This window comes from Bubalus bubalis, chromosome X (genome assembly GCF_019923935.1).
Source record: "Bubalus bubalis isolate 160015118507 breed Murrah chromosome X, NDDB_SH_1, whole genome shotgun sequence".
NCBI classification, from domain to species: domain Eukaryota; kingdom Metazoa; phylum Chordata; class Mammalia; order Artiodactyla; family Bovidae; genus Bubalus; species Bubalus bubalis.
The window spans coordinates 89,736,270-89,751,257 of NC_059181.1; the positions used below are offsets into that span (position 1 = coordinate 89,736,270).

General features: G+C 49.4%; 1 protein-coding gene and 1 long non-coding RNA gene across 4 annotated transcripts in view; one reads left to right on the top strand and one right to left on the bottom strand.

The window, feature by feature from the left end:
• Nucleotides 1-1,041: 1,041 nt before the first annotated feature.
• Nucleotides 1,042-3,705, bottom strand: LOC123332050. 3 transcript variants are annotated; one of them, XR_006548897.2, is made up of 3 exons: nt 3,259-3,705; nt 2,267-2,681; nt 1,042-2,168 (listed from the first exon to the last, which is right to left on the bottom strand). It is a non-coding gene; the product is annotated as an uncharacterized LOC123332050 (long non-coding RNA). The 3 variants fall into 3 exon arrangements; XR_006548898.2 differs by having other exon boundaries at nt 1,042-2,681; nt 3,333-3,705; XR_006548896.2 differs by having other exon boundaries at nt 1,042-2,681.
• A 27-nt stretch (nt 3,706-3,732) lies between these two features.
• Nucleotides 3,733-14,988, top strand: part of IL1RAPL2 (interleukin 1 receptor accessory protein like 2) — a 1,184,233-nt gene continuing 1,172,977 nt past the window's right edge. Inside the window, exon 1 of the mRNA XM_025277392.3 lies at nt 3,733-4,483. The gene's annotated coding sequence lies outside the window, so the exon portion shown is untranslated. The remainder of the gene's footprint in view (nt 4,484-14,988) is intronic.

The following is a 14,988-nucleotide window of genomic DNA, read 5'->3' on the forward strand; positions in this document are numbered from 1 at the left end:
TAATAGATCTGCGGCATGGTTCCAGGAATCTTTAACAAGGTGCCAAACTGGTAATTTTGGCCATCATCCAAGTCTAGAAACATGGATGAAATAAGATCAAGTATGTAGGACACCTGGTAAATGAGCAGACACTCAATAACTATTTGTTCTCTAGTCTCACTGTATTATCATAATAGGTAACTTTGAAATTTGCCTTTGGAAGAGATACATTTCAATTCAGCATATTTTTTTGTTTATTTTTTTTGCAAAGCTACTTATCACAATTTTTAATTTCATAAATACTTTTGGCTTCACTAAATGGTTATTAGCTCTTCTCGCCATTAATTGGCGAGCATATATTGAGTACCCATAGTTTGCTGAACTGTGTAAAATTCTGTTCTTAATAGATGATACTGACCCTCCTCTAGTGGAACATGGGAATCGATCTGTTTGTTCAGTGGTAGTGATAGAATTATTTTAAGCTATGACACATTCTCATCTATTTCTTCATGTAACTAAGGACAGTTTTGCAAACAGGCCGTCTGTAGGTAGAGCTGCTAACTATAACTTGATATATATTGGGCCTCATTTCTGGCCTTGTTCTGTGGTGTTTATCATCTGACAATGGTGGTGCCAGACCCTATTTTTAGATCCTTAGGTGATTACACTAACTGTCCTTTTCCTCTCCTGGGCTAGGCAGAGTTGAAAGGTTTTCTTTAAAATGCTTTTCAATTGTTAATATGTGTTTGCAGTCACCTGAGGGTCTTGTTAAGTTTCTTGTTAAAAAACTTGTGAAGTTTCTAATTCAGTAGTTCTGGGGTTGGGGTCTGCTGCTGCTGCTAAGTCGCTTCAGTTGTTTCCGACTCTGTAGATGGCCCCAAAGACAGCCTCCTACCAGGCTCCTCTGTCCCTGGGATTCTCCAGGCAAGACCACTGGAGTGGGTTGCCATTTCCTTCTCTAATGCATGAAAGTGAAAAGTGAAAGTGAAGTCGCTCAGTCGTGTCTGACTCATGGACTGCAGCCCACCAGGCTCCTCCGTCCATGGGATTTTCCAGGCAAGAGTACTGGAGTGGGGTGCCATTGCCTTCTCCGGGGCTGGGTTCTAAGATTCTGCAATTCTAGCAAGCTGCCAGGTGATGCCCCAATGCTGCTGGTTATGGATATCACTTTGAGGAGCAAGGTCCCAGACATTATTTTTGAGAAGTCAGTGGTTCCTTCCCATCTTCTTGGCATTTTGTTCCTGTTTGATCTCCTTATTCCTATATTCCTTGACTCTCTTGCAATAACTTCATTTAACCATAAGCCAGAACTGCTGAATAGGCCAAACAGCAGCCCTCTTTGATGGGTACCAAGAGCCCTTCCTCCATCCAAAGAAAATCCACTGGTCTGCCATAGTGCCTGAATTCTTCAATTGTGGAAAATCTTCTCAAAGCCTCTGGTGAAGGATGATATTACCCAGGGGAGTAAGGTTAGCTAGACTAGTTAGGTATTTATCAGACTGGAACACCGACACATTGTCATCAGCAGGAAGAGTACTGAAAGTGTGGTAGGTACATGGGAGAGTGAGTTTTGATAGGGCAGGAGACATAGAACTTGTATACAAAAAGGCACTGAGTGTTAGAGTAAAGTTAGGTGGAATTGGACATAAAAGATGATAAAAGGGCTCCACAGGAACAGTGCTTTCTAGGTGTTTGTTTGCTTGTTTGTTTCTTGTTATTTCTTTAAAATCTCTTGTTTACTTGACAAATTGCTTAGGGATATTTATTATTGGCTGCTACCCTGGGTTAGCTCCCTTTGTCCTGGCTGCTGGCTCCTTAACACCTTTATATGTAAATGAGAGCTCTCCTGGTTTGGCCAGATGGCCTCACCTATAGACAGCCTAGCTGCTCAGCTAGGGCCCAGGGCATGAGGGCTTGGGGCTATGCTAAAGGCAAGAGTGGAGGCATTAGGCAGGTGAGATGTGAAGAGGCAGTGTTCTTCCACCCTGAATTGCTGCAGTTCCCAGCCTTTTGGAAGCACTTTACGTTGAGCCGGAAAAACATTAATGCAGGTGCAGCTGGATGGCTGGAAGTTGTGATCCGGATTGCTCAGGGCAGGCACTCAGGCAGAAGGACGTTTACATGAGCTTTATAGCAAAGAGCAAGGGAAAACTGGCTCTCTAGTCCCCATCGGAAGACTGAGCTTGTATCTGAAAAGAGGACAACAGAAGCAGAAATTCTAAGATCTTTCCGCTGTTTCAAAATACAGCCCTCCCCCCACCACACTGCACCTATAAACACCAAACACCTGGGAGGATAACTTGGTTCCTGCCAAAAGGACCTTTCCTTCCACACCTGACCTCTCTCGATCCCTGGACCTAACCAATTGCAGAAAGAATTTTCCAGGGTGGGGTTTTGCCAAATTTTCTGAGATGGTCAATGGGAAAAAAGAATTCATAAACTTGTCATGAAAAGTGAGACAGGGACGGTAACTTTAGTTGTGCACAGTCTCGGCCTTAAAAGTCCAGGGGATAGTGGATCAAGGCCAAATAGTCACGGAAACTGAAGCAAGGTGTGGGTCCGCAGGCTCGCCGCGCGCACAGAACGTTCTGTTCTAGCTGTCCGTTCCGGTCTCTGTCTCAGTCTTTGGCTCGCTTGCTCGCGTCACTCTCCGCAGCTAATGCAGAGCGATGGAGTAGCCTCAGGAGAACAGCTGGAGAGAGCTTAGAGAAAGACAAATTAATAGGAGCCTAGCGCAGCAGCAAATGCTGGAGCATAGCGCTTAGCTGACCCGTTAAATGAGCAATCCTGTTAAGTGTGTTAATCAGCAAGGTGCCAGTGAGCGGAGCAGAACGCTCTGGGAGATACCTGGCATAGAAACCGGTCTCTTTATCTGTTGCATTTCAAACCCTGTCAGTTCCTGAGTCGTTGCCCCTCTCTCCCATCACTCTTTAAAGAGAGGACCTCCTGGGTTTCATGACCTTGAAGACTCACGTAGTCAGGAGCACCTCTGGCAAGCCTCAGGGCATGGCATAAACAATCACTGCCTGGTTTTGGTGCCCGGGTTCTATCTCAGAGCCCATCCTGGGGTCCCAGCCCTCCTTGCCAACCGTTTGCCCGGCGGGTCTGGAGAACCCAGAGACTTAAGGATCTCTAACGTGGGAGGTGTGGATAAGAGGAGTCCTCTCTGGTACTCAGAAGCTCACATTATGAATACATTTAGGCGGCATGCGTCTTTAATAACACTACGGTCTGGCCTGGGGGGAACCAAACAGGTGAACTCCTGGCTGAACTAGATACCTGCTCAACGGGTGGAACTGGGGATCGGGATAGTTGACAAACTTTGCTTAGCGGTTTTCCCTGCCTTCACTCACTGGGTTCCGCGCTCGGCCTAGCCCTTTAGGCTGGCGTACTCCGGTAAGGACGCTAGACGGCGCTGCTGGGACGCACTTTCTCCCGGGAAAGGTAAGAGGGAAGTGCTTTTCTCTCTCTCTCTGTCTCTCTCTCTCTTTTTAACCAGGGGATGGGGGAACTCGGGGTTGGAATCCAAAGGGGTGTGGAAGAGGAGGAGGAGCAGCAGTAACCCTTTTCCGTGACGCGCCGGAGCTATTCTCTCTAATCCCCTCCTCCTCCCCGGTGTAATCAGTCAGCCCGGAGGCACCAAACTGTTAGCGACCGAGACGCAGCTGTAGGTGATTTCCACTGCCCTCCTACCCCCGCTCTAGGCAAATTCTGGAAGCGGCAGCCGCGGTGGCAGGATGTGAGGCAAGCCTGGAGCGCACTTCCCGAGTACCGCTCCTTCTTCGGAGCTAGGGGAGATAATATAGGCTTTTGTGCACTGGCTGGAGAAGGTTCCCAGATAAGGTTGGAGCCGCGAACCGGCAGGAGAGAGACGGGCAGGCAGAGTTCACACCTGCTGCCTGCACTGCCGCCAGGGCTTTTAGGACCTCTGGGGCAAGTGTGCCTCGTGAGGGGCGTAGGGGCCACGGGCCGACGCGCCGGCTTCCCACCCTGCACCCTTTGGCCAAGACGAGGTGGGGCTGGAGTAAGGCTGCTCCGAAGCAAAGTCTTGGAGAAGGAAGAGGCTGAGAGGCAGGAGACTTAGGAGACTCTGGCCACGGAGCCAAGAGGAGGCACCTGGTTTCCAGCGTAGCGGCTCAGTGATTTAGGAGCCCTCTTTAAACCTCTCCCTGGTCAGCTCCCCCTAAAGTCCACAGAAGCGCTGCCGAACTCTAGAAATCTTCCTTGGGCGCGGAGAAGTTTTCTAGCATCCTCTTTGGCTAGGACTGGGAGTTGGAGAAAACGGGCGGGGCTGCCCTGTCTGGCTGCTCTGGAAACAGCCGTCTTCCCTACGCCTCTTCCGGGCCCCTCGCCTTCGGGCAGCCTCCCTTGTCGCCTGGGAAGCTTGAGCCCGGGCTCTCTGCAACCTAGTTCTCTATCTCATCCTGGACCGCGATCGCCCCGACATGGAACGGCACGCTTGAGCCCCGCTGGACGCCCCGGCTGTTTTGCAAGACTCAGACAGGTAATGTCCATTTTCAAAATCGGACAGTTAGCTGGTGAGGGCCAGGGGAGAATGTGCAGGTGACCTCAGAGAGCAGGCCGGCTGAGGCCAACGGGGACTCTGCCTCTCCTGCATCTCTGGTCCCCGCGTCAGGCCGGTTTCCTTTTCCCTCATTTATCCTTCTGAGAAAGTTTAGGGACCAGAGCTCCCAGGGCCAGGGGCTCCTAGCCGAGGAGGAGCTGGAGCCCGCCTGCAGGTGCTGGCTCGCCTGTGCATTACATTTCTCCTGCTGTATCTTTGTGGTCTCTGCGGCTGGAGCACGGGCTCTGTAGCCTGGAAGGCACTATCCTACTGAGTGCTTCTTTCTGACTCTACCCACAGTTGTGCCAGAAGCCAGGAGAGCAATGGGCGAGGGGATGGGGCTGAAGGTGGCTCCTGGGCGGAGCAGTGAGGTGTTCCCCAGCAATACATTCCCGCTCCTGGGGATTCCCAGCGAGCCCGAAACAGAGGAGAGCTTTGGCGATCAGAGGGCAGAGAGGGCATCTAGGCCCGCCTGCCTTGAGAACCTGAATGGACCCCAGCTCAGATCCTGGGGTGCCACGTCTCCTGTCCCAGAGGAAACTCTGCTCCCCCTTGAGCTGGTTTCTCGGGTTGAGTGACCTTCTCTGAACCATTGCACGAGGGAAAGGAGCCACAAGCGCTAAGCTGCACTTCTAACTCCTTGCAAAGGGACCCCAGAGAGGGAGAGGAGGGACAGCCACTGCATGTGACCCGACTTGCCACCCTGGGTCTGCCATTGGAGCAACTAGCTTGATTTGTCACTATCAAATGTTTAAGAAAAAAATTCTTAAGCAGAGAGATCTGGCAAAGGAAGTGTACAGTTATAAGAATTCTCTGTTCCAGGGTTTCCTTCTAGTTCCTGCACCATCCCCCTGAGGCCGAGGTGGGCCCACCCCCCCCCATCTCTATGACCCAGGGAATTTGCAGGAGGTGTTAGTAAACATATTTGTTTCCTCCATGCCTCCCACATAAGTTATGCCTGGGCTGGAGTGTTTGAAAAGTACCTCTTGGCTGAAAGCTACTCTGGAGGGGTGGTGGGGGGTGGGGGGGATGGGTGGGGGTGTGTGGGTGTGTGTGGGTGTGGGTGTGTGTGTGTGTGTGTGTGTGTGTGTGTGGGCGGGGGTCTATTCAGGAATAATCTATCCCCCACCAGTTCATTCAGTTTCATCTTCTGTTGACTTTCAAGAAGGCTGTCTTTTCCTGGTCAGGGAAGCCAAATTATAGATTATTAAACATGCCACACAGCTGGGGGTCAGACCCCCAAGGAAGGAGAAAGAGAGGAAGGGAAGGACTTTTCCCTGAAGCCTTGCAGGTTTAGCACCTTTGTGCTGCTCAGGAAGGCTGCCTTGGTTACTGGGCCCCTGGGAGGGAAGAAGTGTCCAGCACAGGTGTGGAGGATTGAGATCCACTTCCCCTGATGCCGCCAACCCCGGCATGGTCTCTCCTTGAGGAGTCAGGGGCAGTGGTCCTCATTGAATGCTTTGCTACTGGGCTTCTTGCCAACAGGGTCTTCAGCTTCTGCCTGGTCTTGTGGCTCAGGAGGCCTTTTTTTCCCCAGCATCACTTGCTTCCCCAAACAGGAATGAGGCAACTAACCTGGGGCCTAGAGTGAGTGACATTTCCAGATATACCTGAGCCAGGGTTGTAGTGGAAGTGCCTACCTGTGCCCACTCCATCCTTTGTACTCCTCCTGCACAGAACAACCTGTTAGAGGGCCACTGCTATCCGACTGGGCTGTGCTGTGGCTGGACCCGATGCAATGGCTCTGACTCTGAGCCACCTGCTCACCGTGTGAGCTGTCCAACTTGGGGGCTGCCTTGGACTAGATAGCCTGCAATCACATGCAGTTGAAACAGATAATTTAAATAGAAAGTATTTAAATCCAGGTAAAATGTTGTGGCACCAAAGGTTCCTGGTTTGCCCACTCTAGCTCCAGCTGGTTGGAAGGAGGAGCACGTGGTAACCAAAGATGTCCTGGTGACTGTGAGCCATGGCCATTTGTGTTTCTGTCTGATGGGTCAAGACCAGACCTTCAGAGTAGAAGAGCTAGGGACTTAAGCTGGTTTTACAGTATGGCCTCTGTGGCCCTCAATAATTTCTGGGTGGTCTTAACTCCGGTTGAGCAATGGGACCGTTTTCCATTTCTATGAGACTCCTAATGCCAGGATGTCTGGATGCAGAGGCTAAAGGTGCTGATCAGGTATGGGGAACTTAGGGGTGCCTCTAGATTGTAGTATTTACTGGCCAAATTGAGTCTGAGTCTTGATTTACCTATTCCTTTCCTGGGACACTGTTCTTTAACTGAGTAGAACTTCCTTGTTTACCAATAATTAGTGATAGAATCCATACAGGCATATGCTACTTGGCAGGGTGTAATGGATGGCATGGCTACCTGGGGAATAGCCCAAATTACCCACTTGACATACGTCTCTGCAGGTACTAAGAGCTGAAGTTTTATTTGGCTTTAAGAAGACATACTCTAAAGCAGCGGTCCCCAACCTTTTTGGTGCCAGGGACCAGTTTTAAGGAGGACAGTTTTTCCATGGACTGGGGTGGTGGGGGGGATGGTTTTGGGATGATTCAAGTTCATTACATTTATTGTACACTTGATTTCTAATCTAATATTGTCACTAATCTGGCAGAAGTGGTCCATGGCCCAGAGGTTGGGAACCTGGGCTCTAAAGAGTTCACCCTTATAAGAAAGAAAAGCTATTCCAGCTTTGTTTAAAAAAAAAAAAACTTGACTTTATCAATTACGTTGGCTTGCATAAATCATTGAAATGGCTCAGGGTAAAACATTTGCTGTTTGAGAAGAGGATAGGCTGAGAAAGTGAAATGAATTAAAATATGGTTGAAATGATCATACTTTGGTAAAACACAATTGTATGTTTCTATCTGTTCCTGAAAGGGAGTCAGTCCTGTGTACAACTTAATGGTTTGAGTAGATTCTGTGACAGGTTGCTGTAATATGATGAAACTTAAAGGAGAAAAAAACTACATTTTCTCCCTTGGACTTGGATATTTCTTTGACTGGCAGTACTGATAGGAGCCAGATCTGTTAGAAGAATGCACGTGTTGCCTTCTCCATTTGAAGAGGTACTGTAACCTCCTTGGTGAAAATGCCCTGTGACCCAAATGGAAGAAATAAAAAACATCCTAAATTTCAGCTGTTTAGTAATAAGACCTAAAAGTAAGGCAAATTACTGCTCAATCTCAAGATGTGGCCTAACAGGGCTTCTCAGGGCTGGTTTCTAGCCATAGCTAGCAGCCTGCAACCCTTAACCCCTGAGGTTTGTCTCCTGAGCCTACACTAAGAAGCTGTGTTCAGAGCCAACTTGGTGGAGAAAGATAAATGTTGAGTGTGCAATGTGTGCTTTAATTATCCTGAGCTAGGACTTGAAAATAAGCTTCTTATGAAATTTAGACTCTAAGCTGTCATTGTCAAGGGATTCCAGAGTAAAACATGCCTGGCCAATATAAGACCTGATGAAAAGATGTACTTCATGGGTCCATTTGGCCAAAGCCAGCAATGAATTCAGACTTGTGGGGCTAGTTCACTTTGAACTGCTTCTCAATGAGACCAGAGGCACTAGAGTGAGTCCATCGTGGGCCAGTTTCTTTTGGGCATCCCCAGACACAGGTATTGCTCCAAATGTTTGATCAATCAACCTAAACACATTTTCTGTGCCAAGGAGCCCAGCTTTAGCTGCCTTTCTGCCTTCTTGTTCTTAAATCTCACCTCTTAATGTAGCTGTTCCTTGGCTTTTCTCCTGAGTTCCAACATACTTTATATCTAACTTCCTTTATTCCATTACTGGGTGTTTTATTGGCATGTAAAATGTATTCAAACACTAATTCTCAGTCATCTATGACTCCTGTATGCCCTTCCATTCCTGCCTCTTGCATCTTGTTATATGCCCCAAGTTCTGTCTCTGAAATACCTTTTCTCTTCTATTACTGTTGCCTCTCCCTGACAAGTCCTCTAGATTCTTTTTCTTTTTCCCTGTCCTTGCTCTCTTCCCCTTGTTCTTCCTCACACCCACTCCTCAGCCCTTCCTCTGGGTCCCCCCTCCCCTGCCCCTTCCTCTCAGTCCTTTCTTTCTGAATCCCTCCCCTTCTGCTCAGTGCCCCTCCCCTTCCCCTTGGTTCCCCCTTCTGTCCTCCCTCCCCTTAGGCTAGGTCCCTCCACCCTTCTTTTCCATCCCCATCCTCTTCTCTGCATCCCCCACCCCTTCCCCTCGGTGCCCCCTCCCCTTCCTCTTTGTCCCCCTAACCCTTTCTCTCCTTCCTTTCTCTCCATCCCCTTCCCCCTTCTCTGCATCCCCCACCATTCTGATGGGTCCCCCTACCCTTTCCCTCCACCCATCCCCTTCTCTGCATCCCCCACGGCTTCCACTTGGTCCCCCTTCCCCTTTCAATCCTTCCCACTTTCCCCTTCCACTGGGTCCCTCTACCCTACCTCTCCCATCCCCTTCTCTGCATCCCTTGCCCCTTCCACTTGGTCCCTCTTCCCATTTCAATAGGCCCCTCCCTCCTCTTCCACTGGATTCTCCCAGCCCCTTCCAACTGGTCCCCACTCCTCTTCAGCTCGGTCCCCCCACCCTTCCTCTCTGTCCCACTTCCCCTGCATTCCCCCTCTTCCACTCGGTTCCACTTCCCCTTTCACTTGTTCCGCGCTTCCCCTCACTTCCCCCCACCCCTTCCCCTCAGTCCCCTCTCCCCTTTTGGTTCCCCTTCCCCTCCTGCTCGGTACCCCCTCCTTCAGGTCGGTTCCCCCCACCCCTTCCTCTCCGTTTCCCCACTCCTTCCTCCTGGTCCTTTCTGTCAGCCCCCATCCCAGTCTCTGTATCTGTACACTGAGCCCTCTCCTCTTCCCCTTGATTTCCCCCACCCCCTACAATTAGTCCCTCATTCCCCCTCCAATGGGTCCCCTATTCCATTCTGGTCAGTTGCCCCCTCCCTTTCCGCTTGGTCCCCCCTCCATCCTCCCTCTCTTTCTGCTGTTTCCCCCAACCCTTCCTCCCCTTCCTCTTGGTCCCCAGCCCCTCCTGCTCGGTCCCCCTCCCCTTCCTCCCGGTTCCTCCCCCACCTTTGACTTGATCCTGCCACCCTTCATCCCCATCCCCTTCTCTGCACCCCACCCCATCATCCTTTCCACTCTGTCTCCCTTGCCATTTCAGTCCATCCCTCCTTCCCCTTCTGCGCCCTCTTCCCCTCCATCGGTTTCCCCCCCACCCTTGCACTCGGTCCCCCTACTCTTTCTCTCCGTCCCCATCCCCTTCTTTGCATACCCCTCACACTTTCCACTCAGTCCCTCCTTCCCCTTCCGCCCGATCCCTTCCATTTCTGCCCAGTCCCCAGGTCCCCATTCTCCTTTCAGTCTTCCCCCCTTCCCCTTGGTTCCCCCCATGGCTTGCAATCGGTCCCCCATTCCCTTCCACTCGGTGCTCCCTCTCCATCCTCCCTCCCCTTCTGATGGCCCCCCCTCCCCTTCCTCTCAGTGCTTTCTCTGTTCCCCTCCCTTTCTCTGCACCCCACTCCTTCCCCTGGGACCCCCTCTCTGTCCTCCCACCATTCCACTCAGAACCCCTCCCCTTCCTCTCCATCCCCCCCCCCTCCCGCCCCTTTGGCTTGGTTCCCTTACCCTTCCTCTGGGTCTCCATCCCCTTCTCAGCATCCCCTGCCCCTTCTGCTTAGTCCCCCTTTCCCTTCCACTTAGTCCCCCGACCCCTTCCTCTCAGTCCTTTTTCTTTGTCCCCCTCTTCTCTGCACCCCCACTCTTTACTCTAGGTCCCCCCAACCCCTTCGATTAGGTCCCATCACCCCTTCTGCTCAGTCCTTTCTCTCTGTCCCCATCCTCTTTCTCTGCATCTCCCACCCCTAACCCTGGGGTCTGCACCCCTTTCTCTCGGTCCTTTCTCTGTCACCCACCCCTTCTGCTTGGTACACGCACCCCCTTCCATCAGTTCCCCCCCCAACACCTTCCACTGAGTCCCCCTATCCTTTCTCTCTGTCCCCATCCCCTTCTCTGCATCTGCTGCACCTCCCACTCGGGATCCCCCTTCCCCTTTCAATCCTTCCTCCCTTGCCTTTGGTTACCCCAGTCCTTTGCAATCAGTCCCCCATTCCCCTTCCACTCAGTTCCCCTCTCCCCTTCTGCTCTGTCCTCCTCTTTCCATTCCCCACTCCCCTTCCACTCAGTACACTCGTTTTGCTCAGTTTCCCCCACCGCTTCCTCTCAGGTCCTCTTCTCTGCATCCTGCCCCTTGCACTTAGTTCTCCCCTTCCCTTCCACTGTGTCCCCGCTCTCCATCCCCGTCCCCTTTCATTTAGTTCCCCCATCCCCTTCCACTTTGTACCCCTGGTCCATCTGCTCTTCTGCTCGGTTTCCTCACTCCACCCCTTCCTCTTGATCTTTTCTCCGAATCTCTGCATCCCTGGCACATTCCACTCAGTCCCCCATTCCCCTTCCACCTGGTCCCCCCTTCCCCTCTGTTACCCCCCTCCCCTCTGTTCAGTTCACCCCTTCCCTTCCATTCAGTTCCGCCTCCTCTTCTGTTTCCCCCCATTCTGTTCGGTCCCCCAAACTCTTTCTCTCTGGTTCCTTTCTCTCCATTCCCACTCCCTTCTCTGCACACTGTCCTTGTCCTTTCCAGTTGGTCTCTTTTTCCTTTTCAATCAGTCCCCCTTCCCCTTCTGCCCTGTTCCCCCTCTCCCCTTCCACTCAGTCCCCCTTTCCCTTTCAATTGTTCCCCTTTTCCCCTTGGTTCCCCCCACCTCTTTCACTCACTCCCTCCCGCCCTTCCTCTTGGTCCGCTACTCCTTCCTCTCTGTCCCTGTCCCATTCTCTGCATCTCCTGCCCTTTCCACTGGGTCCCCCTTTCTTCTTCCACTTGGCCCCCCTTCCCCTTCTGTTGAGTCCCCCACTCCCCCAACCCATCCTCTTGAACCCCCCACCCAATCTTTCTGTCCCCACCCCGTTCTCTGCATCCCCCACCCCTGCCTCACTGTCCTTTCTCTCCATCCTCCCTCCCCTTTATCTAGCCCCCTCTCATCTCCTTCCTCTCTGTTCTCCCTCCTGTTCCTTCCCCCACTTCCTCTATGTTTTTCATCTCCACGGCTCTAGCCCCCTCCGTTTCTCCCTCATGCCCCTCCCCTTTCCCTGCGTCCCACCTCCTCCCTCGCCTTTTCCTCTCCATCCCCAGGCCCTTCCTTTTGCTCCCTCTCTTCCTGTAACCTGGCCTGCTGTTTCCATCCTCTCTTCCCTCCCTCATCCTGCCTTTGCCTCCTCCTTTCCCACTCCAGATTCTTGACCTGGTCTGCTATAAAAACCTCTCATTATCTTTGCTCTGCTCTCCAATATATTCTGCATTTTAGAAGTAATCTTCCTGAAGAGCTTTTAACTGGTTAGTTAAAAGTGTTGAATACACAGTGAGTGGATTGAATGGTATGCATTGTTACCAAGTCACAAAGACTTTTCTGACATGGACATGAGTTTGAGTAAACTCTGGGAGTTGATGATAGACAGGGAGGCCTGGCGTGCTACAGTCCATGGGGTCACAAAGAGTTGGTCAAGACTGAGGAACTGAACTGAATAAATTCAGTACTTTGTACTGTAACCTTAGAAAGTTCTATACCCCTGTACTACATAATGTGTTCTGCACATACACAGCTCTTCACCACTGTACATAATGTGGCCAAGTATTTGGTGGGAATTCAAATATCAGATTTGGTAGATTGAACTGGGTGACCTGTTACGATGAACCCAGCTCGTGTAAATATCAAGGGACTCAAATAAGATAGATTATCCTATTAGTTTGCCCTATGAAATTATGCCTTTATAAAAAAATTATTCCTAAGGCTGTGTTGTAGAGTCTTCTGTGTTTTAGTCTGTTACTGTGCATTCCTGAATAGGTTGCCTTGTCCTGGCTTACTTGGCTGTGTGTCACTATGGGAATCATCTAGGTCACTATATTTTGTTATTGGAGAAGGAAGTGGCAACTCACTGCAGTATTCTTGCCTGTGAAATCGCATGGACAGAGAAGTCTGGCAGGATACTTGTCCATGTGATCACAAAGAGTTGAACATGACTGAGCACACACAGCATACTTTGTTATGAATTTTCAACATTTATATTGTGTATGTTTTATACTTTGTTAAATGCATTTCCCTTTCCTTATCTTGCTTAGTGTTCAAAGTAATCTTGTGAGGTGGATGATTCTTCCTATATTACAAATGCTAGAAAGCAAGCATCCAAATATTTCAGTGATTTCTCTAAGGTAATATATTTTAAGTTGGAAAACTTTATTTTATTGATACCAGAAATCTATTATTGCTCTGAGGTTCAGAGCTTAGAGGATACTAATCTAAAACAACTTCATTCTCTCTCTACTTGCTATAAAGTCAGGAGCAGATTCTTTGGTCAGAATCTGAGGTCCTTTGAGATTTAGCATTGGCGTACCTAGTCAGCCTTATTTCTCACTACCTTGCTGCTCTCATGATGATCTAGTGGAACCAAACCATTCACCATTGTGCAACATAACCTTTTATTATCCATAATTAATGGTTTTTCTTACGCCATTCGTTTATTGTGGACTTCTTTAGTCCCTCCCATCTCTAATTCTCTGCCTGTTGAGAATGAACTGTATTCAAGAAGCAGCAGCTTTAGTGCCACCTCTTCCATGTATCCGTCCCTAATTTTTCTCTAATGCTCCATAGTCAAAGGAGAAGGCAATGGCACCCCACTCCAGGCCTCTTGCCTGGAAAATCCCATGGATGGAGGAGCCTGGTAGGCTGCAGTTCATTGGGTCGCAAGAGTCGTACAGGACCAAGCAACTTCACTTTCACTTTTCACTTTCATGCATTGGAGAAGGAAATGGCACCCCACTCCAGTGTTCTTCCTGGAAAATCCCAGGGATCGGGGAGCCTGGTGGGCTGCCGTCTATGGGGTTGCACAGACTTGGACATGACTGTGCGACTTCACTTTCACTTTTCACTTTCATGCGTTGGAGAAGAAAATGGCACCCCACTCCAGTGTTCTTGCCCGGAAAATCCCATGGATGGGGGAGCCTGGTGGGCTGCCGTCTATGGGGTCGCACAGAGTCGGACACGACTGAAGCGACTTAGCAGCAGCAGCACTTTATCACATCTACTAAAGTTTAAACTTGTAGAGGGTTATCAAATCTGTCTCTTATTCTGCTGAGTGTCATGAATACAGGGGGGGCATACATTACATATTTCATTGAGTTGCCATTGAAATTTCAACATTAGTCTTAGTACTTCACTGAAAATCTCTGTCAAAATGATAGCTACAGGTTGAATAGGAAATTGCCAATTTTATTATCCTCCAATAATGCTACAACCAAACCAGTCGATCCTAATGGAAATCAACCCTGAATATTCACTGGAAGGACTGATGCTGAAGCTTAAATACTTGGGCCATATGATTCAAAGAGCCGACCCCACTGGAAAAGACTCTGATGCAGGCAAAGATAGAGGACAGGAGGAGAAGGTTGGACAGGAGGACAGGAGAGAGGACAAGATGGTTGAATGGCATCGCTGACTCAATGAACATGGTTTTGAGCAAATTCAAGGAGATAGTGAAGGAGAGGGAAGCCTGGCGTGCTACAGTTCATGGGGTTGCAAAGAGTTGAACATGACTTAGCAACTGAACAACAACAATAATGCTGTTAAGAAGTATAATAGGGATGTGATTTTTTAAAAATAGTTCTTTTCTAGAATTGCTATCTGATAAACATGTGATTATACAAATTTAAAATGATTACAATTAAATACAACTAAAAATTCAGTTCCTCAGTCACAGGAGTCATAGTTCAGGTCGTCCAAAGTCATGTGACTAATGATTCAGTTCAGTTATTCATTCGTATCTGACTCTTTGCGACCCCATGGACTGCAGCACACCACGCTTCCCTGTCCATCACCAACTCCCGGAGCTTGCTCAAACTCATGTTGATCGAGTTGGTGATGCCATCCAACCATCTCATCCTCTGTCGTCCCCTTCTTCTTGTGCCTTCAATCTTTTCCAGCATCAGGGTCTTTTCCAATGAGCCAGTTCTTTGCATCAGGTGGCCAAAGTATTGGAGCTTCAGCTGCAGCATTAGTCCTTCCAATGTGTGTCTGTTTCTTTGGAAATAGTAAAGCATTTCCAAATATGCTGTGGATTTTAAGATGTGATAAAGAGGTATTTCAAACCCATGGATTAGGAGAAAGGACAGGCTTTTCAATAAATGCACTTTAGGACAACAGGGCTAGTTATTTGAGGGGAAATTTAATAAAGCTACATCTATACTCACTATGTAAATCAAAGTCCCAGATGTGTTTTTTTCATACTAAAAAAGTCCCAGTTGGGTCAAAGATTTAAGTGTAAAAAAATTAAACTATAAAGGGAAACACAGATAGACCCAGAGATTGTCATACTAAGTGAAGTGAGCCAACACAGAGAAAGA